Source organism: Pinus tabuliformis, chromosome 8 (genome assembly GCF_031772625.1).
Source record: "Pinus tabuliformis cultivar Carrire ecotype Pingquan chromosome 8, CPIR1, whole genome shotgun sequence".
In the NCBI taxonomy this organism is placed as follows: domain Eukaryota; kingdom Viridiplantae; phylum Streptophyta; class Pinopsida; order Pinales; family Pinaceae; genus Pinus; species Pinus tabuliformis.
In genome coordinates this window covers 190,323,393-190,341,851 of record NC_142294.1, presented here as the reverse complement: position 1 = coordinate 190,341,851, position 18,459 = coordinate 190,323,393, and positions in this window count along the sequence as shown.

Sequence of the window (18,459 nt, the reverse complement as noted above, 5' to 3'; positions counted from 1 at the left end):
TGTTCTTGGCTTTTCACAAGGAAAAGCCATCCCCAAGTGGAGCCACTGTTAGCCTCCTGTTGCGACAGGTGTTCATTTTTCATGATTGACATTTTACATGCCAAATATGTCATACTTTGCATGCTGCAATGTTCCATATTTCCAGAAGAGACCAAAGAAGAAGCCATGAAGTGTGCTAGTCCAAATGCCACTTCTGAGAATTTTGATGACTTAACCATTTTGAAAAAAAACATTAATTTTGGTTCTCCCCGCTTGTACAAACCCATAAAACCCACAAAACCAAAGTTTAACCCTCCCCGCGGCATTTATGAAGATTCGAATATTCGCGGAGATCCCCCGCATAAACCTGCCACCAGCTCCGTCTCCCGTCAACCCTCCGATCCGCCACTCCCAGATCCGATGGCTCTCGGTGATTTCGGAGCCATCTCGTCACCCGACCTTTAGCGCCCGATGGCTTGGCGGTTTTTCTATCGTACAGAAGGACGCGCGTCTGCCTGTGATTGCATCGGAGCTGCTCTGACAGTTACCACCCTCGTACAGAAGACAGTCCGATGAAAACCACAAACCGCCTTCTGTCCCTCCCCCTGACGACTGCACCAGGACACTACCACATCATCTGCACATGTCACCCTCCTGCCGAGTCACCCTTTCCACGTCGCTGCCACCGTGTCCCTGCCACATCATCCACCGTACATGCTGATGTCACCCTGCTGACGTCATCCTGCCACGTCATCCACCGTACATGCTGATGTCACCCTGCTGACATGATCCTGCCACATCATCCGCCATACCATGGTCCCACCTGCTGACGTCATGCTGACATCATCATCAATTTTTGGCGCAAGAGGCGAAAATCGTTGTTAGGAAGCCCGGATTCAAATTTTGAGGCAGTTTTTAGGCGATAGCGCTAATCGCGCATGGCTACGGGAAATGGGCCGAAGCGGAAAGCCCCTCATTGTGCAGCCCACAACAAGCCCAGAAGGCGCTGAATGACTCATTTTTCTTCGCGAGGCATGCAGAAAGGATCAAAAGACAGTTCTAAAGGAAAAAGAGGGCCGAACAGCAGCCATTAAATTCTGATTTGACCCACATCGAAGGAGAGAAGTAGCCCGATTCATTTGCCAAAGAGTATCAGAGGAAAGATGAAGCGGCAAAGAGTATCCGTTAAATTTTTAATGGAAATCTTCAATTCCCAAAGTAGGTCAACATTGAATGGCATCCAGCAAAGTCAAATCAAATGGTGTAAGCCCATCCCAGCTCTCAAATCACAGTTAAAGCACTTAAAGCCACCGAACTACAATGGAGCAGAAGTCCATGCGCAGTTATTGCAGAAGCACTGCACCAAGCGACCAAGGACAACGCATTAATTTAGTTTTGATATGGCTGCCCTCAGTTCAACCAATAGATATTTTCTTGCATTTATTCCTGATAGGTTTAGGTTAAAGTAATCTTTTACTTTCAGACCTGTTTAGGTCAACGTTGTAATAAACAATTTTGGAGAATTTTTTCTATATATAACACCCTCTATATTGTTTTAAGGGTTGGTCGATTGATAATTTTCAATAGAGACTCGCACTGTATAACTGATATGCTTCACTTGATCAAAGATTGATGAAGAGATTGGAGGAATGACTGTCTGCTCTGTGTCTAATGATCTGAGGAAGTGAATGTGGAATTCTTGTGCTGCAACATGACTCAGTAAGTGCTTCTTACCTCTGTTTTCATCGTTTCACCGTCTAAATAGCGGAAAGAAAGATTAGCTCAGAACTTGTTTAACTGCACTCTAGGCTCAATTTCTATTTTTTCTTTATGTTTCTTCATCTGGAACTAAACTAGACATGAATATGAATTCCCTGTGGCTCATATTTACTCTAATTCACATGTGTTTGACGGTTATCTAGGGATTCTTTACTGCCCCTAGATAGAACTCATTCCCCTTTTCTCTGCTAAGCTGAATGAGAGATTCTTAAATGCGTCTCTTTCCTTGGCATTCTTTCCATCCTTTAAACCTGAAAAATTGCTCCATGTGCAGCTACCTTGCTCCTTATTCCTCTTGTGATCAAGAAAACGCACCAGTAGTCCTACTCCTTGACTCCATGCCCAATGGTTTGAAACTTTCACACTATACATACCTCTTTACCTAAAAACATCAATCTTCCCACCAAAACACAAAAAAACACCCTGAGCTCAATAACTAGCCTAAAATCCCCCTCAACAAAGCTAAACCATAGAGAGAGCCCCCTCTCTGACTGCAGGTGGGCTAGAATCTACAGTCCAAAGCTGGTTTGTGGTTACCTTGGTTGTATCCCTTTACTCCAACTTGAGGGACAACCTGAGTGATAACAGCGCTGAAGTGTTTGATACAGTATGTAGAATTGATAGTTTCTGACAACCCTTTTCATTCAGTGATGTTTTCTTATATGGTTGCAGCCTTAAAAATACCTGATCCCCTTCTTGAAATTGGCATTCTAAGCAATGCTGATCTACCTGTTGCTTCATGCGGTTTTGAGCTTAATGAAGATTCTCTCTACCATGGGCCGGAATGGTTGTGCGGTTCTGTAGGAGTTGATCCACTACTTGTACCTTCGAGCACCCCTTGATATAAGAAGTAGGGAAAGGAGGGAGTTGACCATAAACTACTCCATATGGAGTCATTTTGGTGGTGGCATGATAATTGGTGTTATACCACCATTCTGCTAGAGGTAACCACTGTACCCAGAGATGTTGCTTTTCTGAAGTGAAACACCTAAGGTAGGTTTCCAAACATTTGTTGACTACTTCACTTTGACCATCAGTTTGTGGATGATAGGAAGTATTAAGTTGTAGTTGGGTACCTTGTAGCCGGAAGAGTTTCTGCCAAAAGTTACTGGTGAAGACCGGGTCACGATCATACAAAATGGAAGTGGGCATGCCATGCATTTTGAAGATCTAATCCATGAAATATTGAGCGACCAAAGTCGGTGTAAAAGGGTGGGGTAGGGCTCAAAAATGATCATAATTAGAAAGTATGTCCACAACCACCATGATTACTGACTTTTTTCCTGACTTTGGAAGACCTATAATGAAATCCATAGAAACCTTGTCCATATTGATGCTGGGATGGGCAATGGTTGTAATGTGCCTGGTGCTTTGACTATTTCTCCTTTGTGGTGCTAACAGATTTTACATTCAGCTAAATGATCTTCGAGTGCGAGCATACGTCTTCTGAAACCCTGAATGTCTTGCAGTGGGAGATGAGTGCAACTCCGCTAAAATGTGGCTTTTGAGGGTTGATGTTGGTGATATTATGACTTTGTCCTTGTAGCGAAGAATCTCATCCTGCCAAGAGTAGCCCTCTGTGATGGGGCATTAGAAAGACCGAATGGCATGACTAGGAACTCATAATGGCCTTCATGAGTTCGGAAAGCAGTCTTTGGAATGTTGACTTCTTTCATGCGAATTTGGTGGTAGCCTGAGTGAAGATCAAGCTTAGTGAAGAATTGAGCCCCATTTAGTTCATCCAGTGAATCGTCAACAACCGGGATGGGAAATTTATCTTTGACTGTCAACTTATTAAGGTCCTTGAAGTCTGGACACATACGCCATTCCCCATCTTTCTTGAGCACCATGACCACCGATGATGAATAAGGACTAATGATGGGACGAGTGACGCCTGCTTCCATAAGTTCCTTGATTATTTTTTCTATTTCGTTCTTTTGGGTGAATGGATATCTATATGGGTGCACATTTTGGTGGTTGGGCCCCTGGGACCAAAGTGATGCTATGATCATGTTCCCCTCTCGAGGGTGGAAGCTCATGAGGCTTGTCAAAGACTGGTAGATGGTTATTTAAGATTTGTTGCATCCCAGGATGAATCTGATGAGAATTGGGTTCGAAGGCCTGGATGGCATTAAATTGAGCTAAAACTCCATCGTGGCCCTTTTTTTAACAATTTTTCCATTCGTTGTGAGCTAATGATAGAGGGAGCTCCTGCCTAGAGTCCGCAGAGGGTATGTGTGTGGTTATTCTGCTGAAAGCTCATATATAACTCCTGGAAATCCATTGTGCTTGGGCCAAGTGTGAGAAGCCATTCAGCACCTAGGACAATGTCACACCCTCCCATGTGTATGGCAAACATGTGGGTCTTTAACTGATAATCCCCCATTTTAGGTTTGAAATTTTCATAGTTGCCTTCACATTTCATTATTTCCCCATTAGAAATTTGGACCTGGAAGTTAGAAACTGCTCGTACAAAACAATGCACTACTTCTGCAACTCTTTGATGGATAAAATTATGTGTACTTCCACTATCAATCAAGATTGCTACTGGGCGATGCTTAATAAAACCTTTGATTTTGAGAGTTTGAGGTGAAGAAATCCCTGCCAAAGCATGCAGTGAAATAACTGGTTCTTCAAGTACATTGTCCTGTTGGTTTTCCTCTTCTTCCTCCTCTAGTTCCTTAAGTGGTGGGCCTTCCTTCGATGAACTATGATCAGTAGCATCAATTTGAATGAATTTGGGCTCCTTGCATTTATGCCCAGGGGAGTATTTTTCATCACAGTAGTAACATAATCCTTACTTTCTTCTTTCCACCATTTCTACAGGTGACACCTTTTGAACCTTTAGTGTTTGGGTAGTATTGTGAGCTTGTGGGGGGTGACCCTTGGCGATGAAATCTGGGCAATTTGACTAGGTGGCTAACGCACGTTCTACTTCACGAGCTATCCTACAAGCCTGCAGCCATGAGGGAGGGTGGTGCAGTCAGACGTGAGCTTGTATGGCTTCTTTAAGACCACTGACAAAACATTCCGTGTAGAACTCATCCTATAGATCTCTAGTGCGGAAAGCTAAGGCTTGAAAGGCTGTAATATATTCATCCACTATTACTGTTTGTCGGAGCTTAGTGAGACAACCCAAAGAGGCATATTCATGTTCAAAGTGATCCATAAGAGCTTTTTCGAATGTATCTCAAGTCAAGGGCCTTTCGTAGCAATGCTGATGCCATTGTCACCATTGCCATCTTTCATTGTCCAAGTACATGTTACCCACACTAAGATAAGTGGCATTATCCAGGATGTAATTCAGATTGAAATATTGCTCCATTTGTGTTATCTATGTTGCTGGGTGAGAGCAATAAAATTTATACATGTTGAGCTTCGGTGGTCACGGATGGGATTGTTGGTGGGTGCCAAAGAGGTGAAGAGACTAGATAGACTCACCCTCAATATGTTCAGTGCCAATATATGCCTCCTCGCGTGCCTCCGCCTTACCCTTAGAGAGTGTTGCATTTAATTCCTTCAGCTATGCCACTACGGCTGTTAAGGATATTTCAAGGCTTTCCATCCTCACATTTGCCATTTCTTGAGCTCTAGTTTGTACCATGCACTAAGGCGATGTCCTTGAAATTTTGGACCGCCCAAATTTTTTTGGCACTAACAATTGAATGGTACCACCTTGCTCGTCTTGTCGTCCTGATTCTTATGGGCTAAGACTTCCTTTTTTTTTATTTTTTATTTTACTCTGAACGGAGTTTGATTCTTTCCTTAGGAATATTGTAGTAGCCAAGTCCCAGAAATGTCAATGCTACCAAAAGTCCTGCAAAAATAAATGGCGGAACTAATTGCTGCTGTCGATTTGATGGATATGAGAGATCTGAATGCGGAACTAATTGCTGTTGTGGCAACAAAAACCCCACTTGCGAGATCTGATCTAACAAAGATTATGTATGATCTAGAGATAGATCAGGGAACTACGGTCTCCAGGAGTGTTAAGTGCTACAGATCAAAATATACATAAGGGTCTGATAGTAGTACTCAACCCAATCTTTCGGGGCACTAACCAAGGAGGATCAACTGTACCCTTAGTCGTACAACCCAACTACCTTACTGTACGTGTAAGTAATCTCTCCGAGTGCTGTTCTCGGTGTACTGTAGCAACAAGAGAGCCGACGGTTTATCTATCCGAGGTTATCAAGGGAGCTAGGGGGCTTTTGATATACCCAGAGGGTACTTCGAAGACAGTCTGTGCATGATTTTGTCTAATGCACTACTACTCGAATTGGTACCCACAGGGGTTACAAGGGAGTCCAACAAGCATGACCACCTCTTGTATTTACTATGTGCATGCCTCCCCAAATCTGCAGGTTTATGCGCTCAACGACAAATCTCATTGTTTAAAAACGCTAGAAAACGTCTCTAGCCAAAAAAAAATTGCTAAAAATTGGAGATCCCACAAGCCCTGGAAAGCGCTCTGATAACACTTGTTATGCTCTTAACCTACAAGACAATACCAGAATACCAAATATGCAAAGAAATAAACCCAAAACATAGAACAATGAGCAATAACAACAAGTATTTTATTATTCAAAAAGCAAAGTTCAGTTTCCCCTTTGAGGGGGCAACCTCCAATAGAGATGAGCTCGATTACGAAATAAGACACGATGCTCCTCGAAGGGAGTCTCTATCATTTATATAGGATTCATACATGCAATACCATGTGGCAATACCATGGTTCTTATTAATACCATCTATCTAATACCATGGCCCATTTGCAACTAAATGTGGTCTCGTCATTAAATACGGGTTAACCACTTACAATTATTAATATGGGTTTTATTGACTCTTTACTTAACTATGACTATGACTTAATCCTATTACATAAATAAGGGGGTTAGGGTGGGACCCTAACAACTTCTCTCCTTGATGTCATGAAAGTTAGTTGAGCTTCTTTCTTGTAGGGAAATTGTCATCGATCACTTTTCTTTTTAATTCGTCATGTCATTCCTTTCATCATGGAAAATGGTCTTCTTCAATCTGGAACCCTCGTCATATGATTACTTAATTCTCATCATGCTTCTTCCATTCATTACATGAATGCTAGTTGTACTTGTAAGTAGCCCCACATGAACTTATCCATATATTATTCAAGAAATCAAATATATCATTAAATCAAATTACCTTACAAGGTAGCTCTTCATCATGACATATTTCTATAGGTATCAACATCTTGCACACATATTGACATATCTCCCAAATATATCCATTGTCAAGGGTCTTCATCTTCTTCAAACTTTCATTAGAGCCTTCATGTCTTTCCAGGAGATTTCCTAGTTAACTTTTCTTGATCTTTGGATGTTGATTTCCCTCAACATGGTTGCATGGCTCACAATCTCTTCCTTCCTCCTAGATTCTATTCTTCGAGCTTCCAAAGCAAAGTTCTGTAATTGTAGTCAACCACCTCATACTTTATATGAGGACATATTATGTTGATTTCATCTACTGTGGCTTATGCCTTTTTACATCCTTTCAAAGGAGGAGATCCTTTTACTTTGATCATGCTTCTTAAGACAGAAGTAATGATCCATATTATCTACAACCATATAACATGATATTATAAAATTTAAACATAACCATGAATACCTCATTTTACCATTACGTCATATAGGATTGCTCTAGCAGCTTCTTTGATTTAGGTGTCTTCAACGCCTTGATATAATTTTCCTCTTATTCATCATAACGTCATCCATGAATTCCATAAATTGGATTTCATGATGAAACACTTTCTTCCTCTCTATATGAGTGAATCCTCCGATAAGGATTCCATCAGAGAATCTTGAGGACCTTTCATATCCCCATCTGGCAAATATCTCCTTCTTGACTTGATGTATGATGAGACATGTCCTACATGAATTCTTCCTTTCCTTCAATGTCCAATGAGGTTCCTGCTACATCCTTTAGTGTTTGGCTGTCATGGATTTTTTTCTTCATGATTCCCACAAGCTCTTGCTTTCAATGCTTTTATGATTCCATAATGCATCTTCTTATCATGATCGAATCCAAATATTTAGGAGCTTATGATAGGACCCCTTTTGTGAGGAATACCATCTCACTCATAGTGGAGATTAGTTACTCCCTCTTTCCTTGGCCATTTTCTTCAACTTCCTTCATCTTTTTGGTGATATGAAATTCTTTCCATATAGCATTGAACATTATAGTATTCTATCTTGACTGAGGACCAAAAATTTCTTTCCTTTCTACACATGATTGAGTTCTTTAACCTTTAATACTTTTTTCTGCAACTTGTCTTTTTCTATCTAGCATGGAGACCACAAATTGTGAGATGAGGTAACCTTCTTGTTCATCGACATTAGTTACCTCCCTTATCCATGATGACTACATTCTTATCATCTTTCCTAGATCTCTCAATTGATATCTCATGAAGATATTCCTTCATTCTTTGATACCTTTAATTAGGTCTAAGTTATATGACCTTCTTTACTTCATTTGAGAGAGTACATCTTCTAGTATTTCACATATCTCTTTTATGTCTCCTTTCTTGCTACATAGGGATGAGAGAACCTTAAGCGTTCCCTCCCATGAATTCAAATAAAACCTTGATATGTTCACTAAATTCTCTTAATTATGAGGATAATTACAATCCTCCTTTTTCCATGCAATGACCTTTAAGTGATTTCATATGAAGCTTATGAGTCTTCTTGATGCATTCAAACAATGTCTGACCTTCATAGGCATTTTCATAGACATCAATAACTCATCTTTCGGGGATTTTGTCTATCCTCAATTCTTATGCAAGGAATTTCAATGACCCAACTGATTCATAGATCTCCATACAGGCATGAAGTCACTTAACTTAACTTGATTATAAAAAGATAATTACTTGATTTGTGAAGAAAAGGTCTTCACCTTGATCATGTTGATGACGAAGATGTCTGAGGACTTCTTCTTAGATGATCCTTTTTTAAATGAGAAAGAATTTCCTCAATAGATTATTTTCTTCTTCATTAGATGTTCATATTTTAGTATAGATCAGGATTGTTGCTAAGGTTTCAATTTTCTCCACGCTGATGTGATCTTCATTTTGAGGTCCTTCGAGCTATCTTCCTTTATGCACAACTTGATGAGTTTCTTGATGGACATTTTGATGACGACAATGGAGACAAAAGCTCTTGCTGTTGTAGAATTATCTTTGATCTAGGATTTTATCAAGATTAGGGTTTGATTTCGTAATGTAGATCTTGAGATCCTCTTGGCTTTCTTTGATGCCCTATTAGAAATTTGATCCTTGAATGTCTCTTTTCTATGCTTCATCCGAGTGTAACCATAGCTATGATACCATGTTGAAGAATCCAAGGCAGATTAAATTAATGAGATTCTTCTTATCATGATAACTATTTGAGAGACATTTAATCTTTAGATTATTAGCACAATCTTTTTATTATTATCATTAGTGTGTGTATTTCTTACTTCAACAAATAGCTATAAAAGAAAAGAGACAAGGGCATAAGATATGGAATTCTGCCGGGGACACAAATCCTCTCTACTGCTGAGATCATCACCATCATTGTAGCTTCACGAAGGTCATCTTTGAGATCATCATAAATACACCACCATCAAGATCAATACTATGCATAAATTATAATTTAACTTATTTCCATAAATAATAATAAGAAAATTAATAATAAAAATAATAATAATTTTAAATTAATAAATTATAATTGACCTGGTCCTAATATCAAAATTAGCCGTCCTCAGATATCAAAATTCAGACTATTTAACATGCTAAGCTGGATCAGGTCTGATGGCTATGCTCAGACTATTTAACATGCTAAGCTGGATCAGTTTCTTCAACTTGTCCTGACGATGAACCGCACTGGTTGGTTCAAAAAGACAAGTCTGTCTACATGTGATTTACCCCGAAGTTATTCTTTCAACTATTATGGATCACAGAAGCCTCAGTTCAACTATCAATACTATGCATTAACTGATTTTGTCATTCTACATTTACTGAGATCATTATTGAGATAACACTGCATATTTGCTGAGATCATTTCTACATTTTGTAATTATGTTTTTCATTGAGTTCATGGCTTCATCAATACGCCTTGTGATATCTCATTATCCCAATTGCATAGAATGTGTTCACTGAGATTTCGTTATGATTGTATTCGGTTATGATGAGACAGAGTATGTCTTTATTTCTTCTTATCTGAAACTTTGACAGAGTATGTAAGACTCTCTTTCTTTACACGAATGTTGCAAATATATCTTTCTATCACAGGTCTGCCAAGATTATTACTGATACAAAGATAATGAGATAACGTATATCTCCACATCTGAGAATGCCAAGAACACTTGACTCTCCATCCACGGGTATGCCGAGAACACTTGTCACAGTGGCTGTGTTGAATATGAGATAGTAATTACGTTGACGAGACATTGTTTGCATGAAGACTATATCTGGATGTCAAGACAGAGAGATTTATTTCACCGAGGTAGAGCACCAATGTCATAGTCTCTTATAACCGTCGAAGATATTACATAATCTTTCTTCCATCAAAGCAGAGAACCGTTGTCTTCATGCGAGAGACCTGTATCACTATATCATGCAAAGTTTTAGAATGATCTGAATTATATCCTCCTGTGATTACTCCAGCTACGTATATATAGGCGCTGGTCCATGTATGCAAGCCGACATGAACTTAGTGAGCCGTTGCGTCATTTTATTGAGCCGTCTTTATATATATTATTAAGGTGACTTGACTGTCTCTTCTTTCGTTTTGGTGACAGTCCTTTTCTTTGGACGATGGTTGTTGTCTTGGAGGGTTACTCGACACTAGTTTGAATTATGTACATTACATAAATGCTCAAGAAGATCTTTTTAACACGATCTTGACTCTTTGACTTTTCTAGATGTATGGAATTAGCAAGAAATCCATTCATATAATTAAAAAAATAATATTTATTTTTCTTGACAAGTACAAATATCAAAATTACATTGACAAATACTAAACCTAGTTACACTTTTCTTCAACATTACATTCATTAACTTTTGCTCTTTTCTAATGGCAACACTTAGGGAGAAGTTTCCTTTTTCCAATGGAAACACTTGGGGAGAAGTTGGTGATTAGAATCATATCTTAGCTTTTTTGTTTTTCCAATGGAAGCACTTGGGGAGAAGTCGTTGAATTATATATATCTATCCCTTTTAATGGTTATGAAACTTGCGTTGTTGTAGTAATGAGACTTATTTTACCGTGTTGAGGTTTGGTGGGGTAGGTTTTTGGGGAGACGTTTACATACCAACTATAAGTGTGCATATCCAGAGAGTGCAAACAACTTCCTTGAGATAAATCAAAGTTGCATGAAACAGGGAATGAAATGCAAAAGACTTTTCAAACCAGCATAATTCCTAAGCATGAATTCTCAGAAGCTTAAGATGACAAGAAAGCAACTTTGGTGTGTATGTGTGTGGGTGTCATTGCACAAACTGGGAAATACACAAGTTTCCTTTTAGTGTTTTAGATATTCTCTATTCTTTAACATGTTACAAATAACATTTAAAAGTAGCACACATTTTTAAAGAAAATACCAAGAAATAATAATTCCCTGATCTAAGCACAAAAACATCTCGAAAATTATGCAACATGTAAAATATTTTCAAAGAATTTTCTCACTACAAAGTATGAACAATAAATAGAAAGAGTCACATACTAGTTAACAAGATGAAAACTATTCATACAAAGAAATACCAGATTAAATAAGAACGTCTGTTGTTATTTTATAGTTTATGTTGTCATTTTATCATTTAAATTTTCAATTTGAAATTTAATAATATAATTTTTTATTAATATTTTGAATTTTTTATTATTATTTTTTTTTCCAATATGAAATGAATTTAATGTTTTGAATTTTTTAAGAGTATTCAAATTTTATAAATTTATCAATTATTTTTGTAAATGTTGTAAATTTTCCATATTTTGGAAAATTCTAATTAGAAAATATCATAACATATAACATTTAGACTATGGTTATTAAATCTAATCGATTATAATATATTTAAATTTAGTTTTTGAATTACTATTGTAATTTTACAAGGTGGTATCCTTGTTCTAGGTGAAAAATGATGTGGTTGATCAATTCTAAGTAATTATAATGATGCCACATAAAGAAAAAGAACATTGATCATTTTGTTTTTTCCTTATGATAAATAAGTGAAAAATTTTAACATAATTACTTTTTTAATCAAATCTCTATTGGTGAGGTGTTAATTTATTATGAAAACATCACTTTTGAAGCCAAAAATTTTATGCATGGTTTTCTTTGGCGGGAAGCATCAAGACACAAAAATTAAAAAAACAAAAATGTATACGGGATAAAATAAAATCCAAATCCCAACCCTTGCTGCCATTGGCAAAAAGCAAAAGCTAAGATATGATTTTAATCAACAACTTCTCCCCAAGTATTTCCATTGGGAAAAAGAAAAAGCTAGTGATGCAATGTTGGGTCTCTTAAAAGGATTAATAAGCAAAGAACTATTAATAAAGAAACCCATTAAAAAGGTGAATAAGAAAAGAATAAATACTAGAAAAAATCCATTAAATCACACCCCCTACAACTTTTGTTTAAAAAAATAAAGAACGAAACTCAATAATAAAAATTTTAAAATTTTTAATTAATAAATTCATCAAAATAAACTCGATAATAAAAACAAATTTCAAAAAATTTAAATTCATTTGAAACATTAAAACTATCTCAACAAAAACAACAAAAATGACTTTCCTTCCTAGAGTGCTCATACGCATTGAGTAGAGTGCTCATAAGCATTGAGTAATGTTGTGGATGCAAATTGAAAGAGTCGATTCAATCTTGACTCTATTATCCTAAAACCCCATATTCATGGAAAATTCGCAACCTTTAGGTAGAGTCCAGAACCCAATTATTATTTTTATAATTATATATGGGCCTTCAGCTCAACTTTCTTTTTATAATTATATATTTTTTTCAGCTCAACTACTCATAGCCTCCATTATATATATATATATATATATATATATATAAAATTCTAAACCTACATGTTGTAACCTATTTTCCTTGCCCGGTAAATATACCTCTCTACTCTCAGGTAAATCGAATAGAGTCGATCTTCATTGGGTAATGAGGAGTGGTATGTAGAAAATAAAGTGGAAATAAATAAGAATTAATAAAGTTTTCATATATTTTTTCATCTCCGTTTCCCAATTTTAAGCACATTCTGAGACACAGATATAAATTTTGTTAGACGAAGAAGATTCAAACGTGTGAGTTTACACGTGCACGTTGATTGTCTTTTATTGATTAAAATGATATTTCTTTGTATTCAAATCCTAGTAAAACGAGTATGGTTTTGTTCATTGTGCATCCATCAGGATTCAAACTTGTGGCTTAACTAGCCGTTTATGGATTCAGATCAAACTGGATTATTCTGGAGTTTAATTTTGAAAGTTAACTATATGAAAATGGATTAAAGATTTTAATATTATTTATTTATTTTTTCATTTTGTCAGGATGCGCTTAGGTTGGAGTTAATACCTTTATTAAACGGGAAAAAACTGATTGTGGGAGACTTGGGGAGTTTAATTTACCAAAACCATTAAATTTTCATATTAAAAAAATTAAATAAGAGATTTGATATTTTTAAGATATTCTTGGTATTCTGTCCAATCTAGATTTGGAGAGTTCTTTTCTATATGCTAATTGGGATTCTCATATGGATTTGGAAGATTTAGTTTTATTGTTGTTGCTGTTATATGAGTGATTTGATGGTTTAGTGATAATTTACTAAGCTAAACAAATAGTGTACTTAAAAAAAGTTAGTTTTATCTTATTTATCTTTTTATATTTTTTAATATCAATTAATCAATTTTATTTCCATTTGTAAATTTTAAAAGATTATTATTTTAAAAAAATTATTTTCAAACTCACTAAAAAAATTGCGTTAAAAAAATTTATAAAAAAATTAAAATAAACTTTAAATACCAAATACTTTTGTATCTATCTAAAAATGAAATCCAACAAAATTCATAAAGAATTTATGCTTAAAAAAATAAAAAAATAGATGTTAAATATATTTCTATTAATCTAAACTAATTATCAACTTAGAAATTATCCTGCATTACTTTAATTTGGAAACACAATTGAAATTATTAACCTAAACTAATGAAAATAGTGTTACATATTTTATTGCTCTCAACTATGTTGTTGCCTTCTCTGTGCAATTCATGGAAAGGATTGTTTCTGCAGTGGTGTAAGAGTGTGAGTTTAGAGGATAAAGTAGGTAGTGTAAAAGTGTGAGTTTAGAGGATAAAGTAGGTAGTGTAAAAGGATATGCGAAGGTAAGTGAAATTTGATCGTTAATTTGATCGTTAATTTTTTTTTGGTAGGTAAGTATCTATGGGGATTTGAACTAGTGACCTATCGCAAGGAGTGCTTTAACAGTGCACCCATTCATCATCAATCCGAAGGTAAGTGAAATTTGATCGTTATTTTTTTTGGTAGGTAAGTATCTATGGGGGATTTGAACTAGTGACCTATCGCAAGGAGTGCCTTAACAGTGCACACATTCATTATATATATATATATATATATATATATATATATGAAGAGTATTTGAATTAATAGTTGTAATGATTTTTTTGGAAACTTGAAAATACAATTTCTAGTAAGGTTGTGATTTCTTGTTATTTAGAATGCACTTTTGAATGTATAAATAGATTCAATGCCTTAAAAAATTTTAAGGCACTTAAATTTTGTAGATTAAATAACTTAAACTTGTGATTCTTAAAAATCTTTATTGGAATATGGGTAAAATTGATTAAACATTTAATTTAGCTTAGGTCCTAGCAGTTTGAACATTGATTATTAACCTAATATTATTATTAGGAACCTATTTTATTCCATCAATCTCTAATTAATAAATTACAGACTACTCTTAATATTATTAATTGAATTGATATATTAATATTAGTTTTTATTATCTACAACTAATTTGTTCCATAGAAAATAATTCATTACATAACAACTAGTTTTTACCTAGTCTTATTAATATATAGATTAATTATTTGTTATAACAGCTAGTTTTAACCAAATATTCTTAAAAATATTTTAAATTATTAGCTTGGGTCATAAGACTTTAAATATTAATTATTAACCTAATATTATTATATAAACCTTAAATACCAGAAACCTATTTTACATCATAACCATCAATCTCCAACTAATAAAATTATAGAATTTGATATATGATTTTTTTATCATTTACAACTAATTTATTTTACAACTTATTATTGCATAACAATTAGTTTTTACCTAATACTATTAATACATAAATTATTTATTTTTATAATGACTATTTTTCTTCATAATATCACTATTTAAACAAAGAGTTTTTCCCCTAATTCACATTGGCTAGGTCAACGCTTTAATATTATTTTATTAGATTATATTATTATTTAATTAATAGATTGCAACAATTTTGATAATAAATTATTATTTATTACATAACAACTACTTTCTAACTAACTAATCTCATTTCACTAACGGCTAATTCTATGCGGCGAACCCTGAACAATGATGCATCCTTTCTATTTATTCTCTCAGATCGATTGATTTCTCACCTTGTCCTGAGGAGGAACCACATTAGTTGGTTCAAAATGTCGACCCAATCCTTTCAATGTGATTAATTCAAAAGACTGCTATCTAAATTATGGATCACAAAAATGTTAGATCTAACAATATTAATAATAGAAGAAATACAACCAAACTAAAATTAATAAAATATCAATCACCAATCAATCTTTAAAACTTTGAGAAGAACTCCCACAGCTTTGCACTCCTCTGCAACATCAAATCTATTATTAGACGATTGAGAGTTCTTCCACCCTTAAATCCCATTTTTTTAACTCTCAACCAAATCTTGATTTTTTGTTAATCTTTAAAATAATAATTGTAACACATGAATATCTCTCCATGGTGAGTTTCAGCAAAGAAATGGAACAATTTAGAATCATATATGTTATTATAAGCACACATTAATGGCGAACCATGGAAAATGATGGAATTTACCAATCTAGTTTTTCGTGAGAGAAAGATATTTATTTAGAAATATGTACAAATATTTCAATATTTTGGACTGAGATAGAGTCTCGATTATAAGATGATGTTTAGTTTGAAGTATTCAGATGTTTTTACTTTAGATCAGTGCCTTTGTTGATTACTACCCTTGTTGTTTATCTTGACCAATCTCCTCATGTTTTCCTACAATGCCAGGTCATTGAACGATCAACTAATTTAAGTTGAGTTTTAAAGTTTTCCTGTGTTTTGAGTTGGGTTAATTTTTGTTTAAAAATGTATCACATTAAAGAAATGTAAGAACTCAATATAGTCTCTCTTTTGAATTCTTAAATATTAATGTTATAGAGTTTTTCTTAAGACGGCTTTCATTAATATTGAGAAATATAATCTCTATGGTTAACTAAATGGGTAGATTTCTTGCTAAAAGAACCTTGCTAATGGAAAGTCACATGGTAACCCTAGGGGATAAGCTACGCAAATAAGTCTACCGGAAGTGATCCATTTAGGTGGATTTGTCTAGATATTTCCCCAAAAAAATTTATTAAAATTAAATAAACTAAAAGAATGAGATTAATAATTATTTTGATAAGTGTGGTTTATATGGGAATAGGTTTTTAAGATTTTTTTTTTTAAATCTAATACACATTTAATGGATAAATTAATAGAAATCATTTGAAGAGATGAAATCATGGTTTCCAAACATTTCGACCTCCACTGCTATCTTAGCATTTCAAATTCTCAGCTTTACAAATGACAAATAAGAATTCAGTGGATAAAATCAAGGGTTTCCAAACTTTCCTACCTCTATGCTTATCATGGAATTACATATTTTGAGCTTCCTAATTCTAGACTTTCCAAACAATAATAAGTATTTTGATTGCTATCCACATTTATTACTCATCTAATTTATATAAATTTTCTCATATAATTTAGTGTTATTGCATTATATATCTCTATATATATATATATATATTGTGAGTTTGATAATCAACGCTTTGAACTTTCAACCATAGTTCATCTTCAGGTTACTATTAAATATATCGTAAAGATAAACCAAAATGTATCGTGAAGATAAACAAAAATTGGGGGTTCAAAAAGTAGATTATCAAACTCTCACATTATGTGATGGATTTGGAAGAAAAATATTTGAAACAAGACTATAATGGTCATGAAAACCAAAAATATACATTTATTTAGATAAATTTTCTCATATAATTTGGTGTTATTTTTTTTTTTTCTAGTTAAGACTAACCTAAGTACCCACAGGGGATTTGAACCGGTGACCTATCACAAGGAGTGCCTTAACAGCGCACTCATTCACCATCATTCCAAAGCCCATGGGCATAATTTTGGTGTTATTACTTATATATATATATATATATATATATATATATATATATATATATATATATATATATATATATATATATATATATATATATATATATATATATATATATATATATATATATATATATATATACCTCTTGATGAATATGCATGGGAAATCGAGAGGCCTTGGCATGAATCCAAACAATGAGAAGCCGCGGAAGAAGGATGAGAAGCTGCAGAGGAAGAAATCTTTTGATGGGCGCAGGATCATCATCCGTGCATTGTCTATCTAAATGTAGAAAGCGCACTCCCTGTATGGCAGTGTTTCGAAGCCAACCAACGATACTTATGAGTGCAAATGAGTATTACCTAGAGGCATGGATATGCATGTGCCAGGAAAAGATTTACATGTCATGAATTCATCTACTACATCTCTTTCTCAGTGATTAAATGCCCAGAAAGCCTAAGGCGCTAATATCTCAATATATAAATATCATGAAAAACAATTGCAGCACATAAAATGTATGCATACACATTAATCTTCAGCTCGTAAACAAAAATTATATTTTTATGGAAGAAGTAGTTCCCTATGTAGATAAATAAAGTGCGACAATTTTTATAATTGTAATTCCATCAACATAAGGGAATGTTGAGTGTAGTGGATTTGATTACAACTGTAAATATATAAACAATCAATGTAATAAATGAATTATCATGTATGATATAATCTTATTCTCTCCAATGGAGAAGAAGGTGATCTTTCTAGTTATGTTTCATAAGTTCTTTCAGTCAATTATGCCCTGTCCAGTATCCTAGAATTGTAGGTTGCATTGATGCCAATTATTTGACAAAATGTCAGTCCCGGTTGGTGATGCTCAAGCCTAGTACTAAGTTTGATTTTTTATTTATTAGCATTGTTATCATGTCTTTGATGGATTTTGAAGGGTATATCAATTTCTGGGTAGAGGTCGAGATGGGCACAGGATCATCATCTGCGCATTTTCTATCCAAATGTGGAAAGTGCACTCCCTGTATGGTAGTATTCCGAAGCAAACCAACGATACTTATGAGTGCAAACGAGTATTACCTAGAGGCATGGAGATGCATGTGCTAGGCAAAGATTTACATGTCATGAATTGATTTATCTACATCTCTTTCTCAGTGATTAAATGCCAAGAAAGCCTAAGGCGTTAATATCTCAATATATAGATCTCGCGAAAAACAAGTGTAGCACAAAAA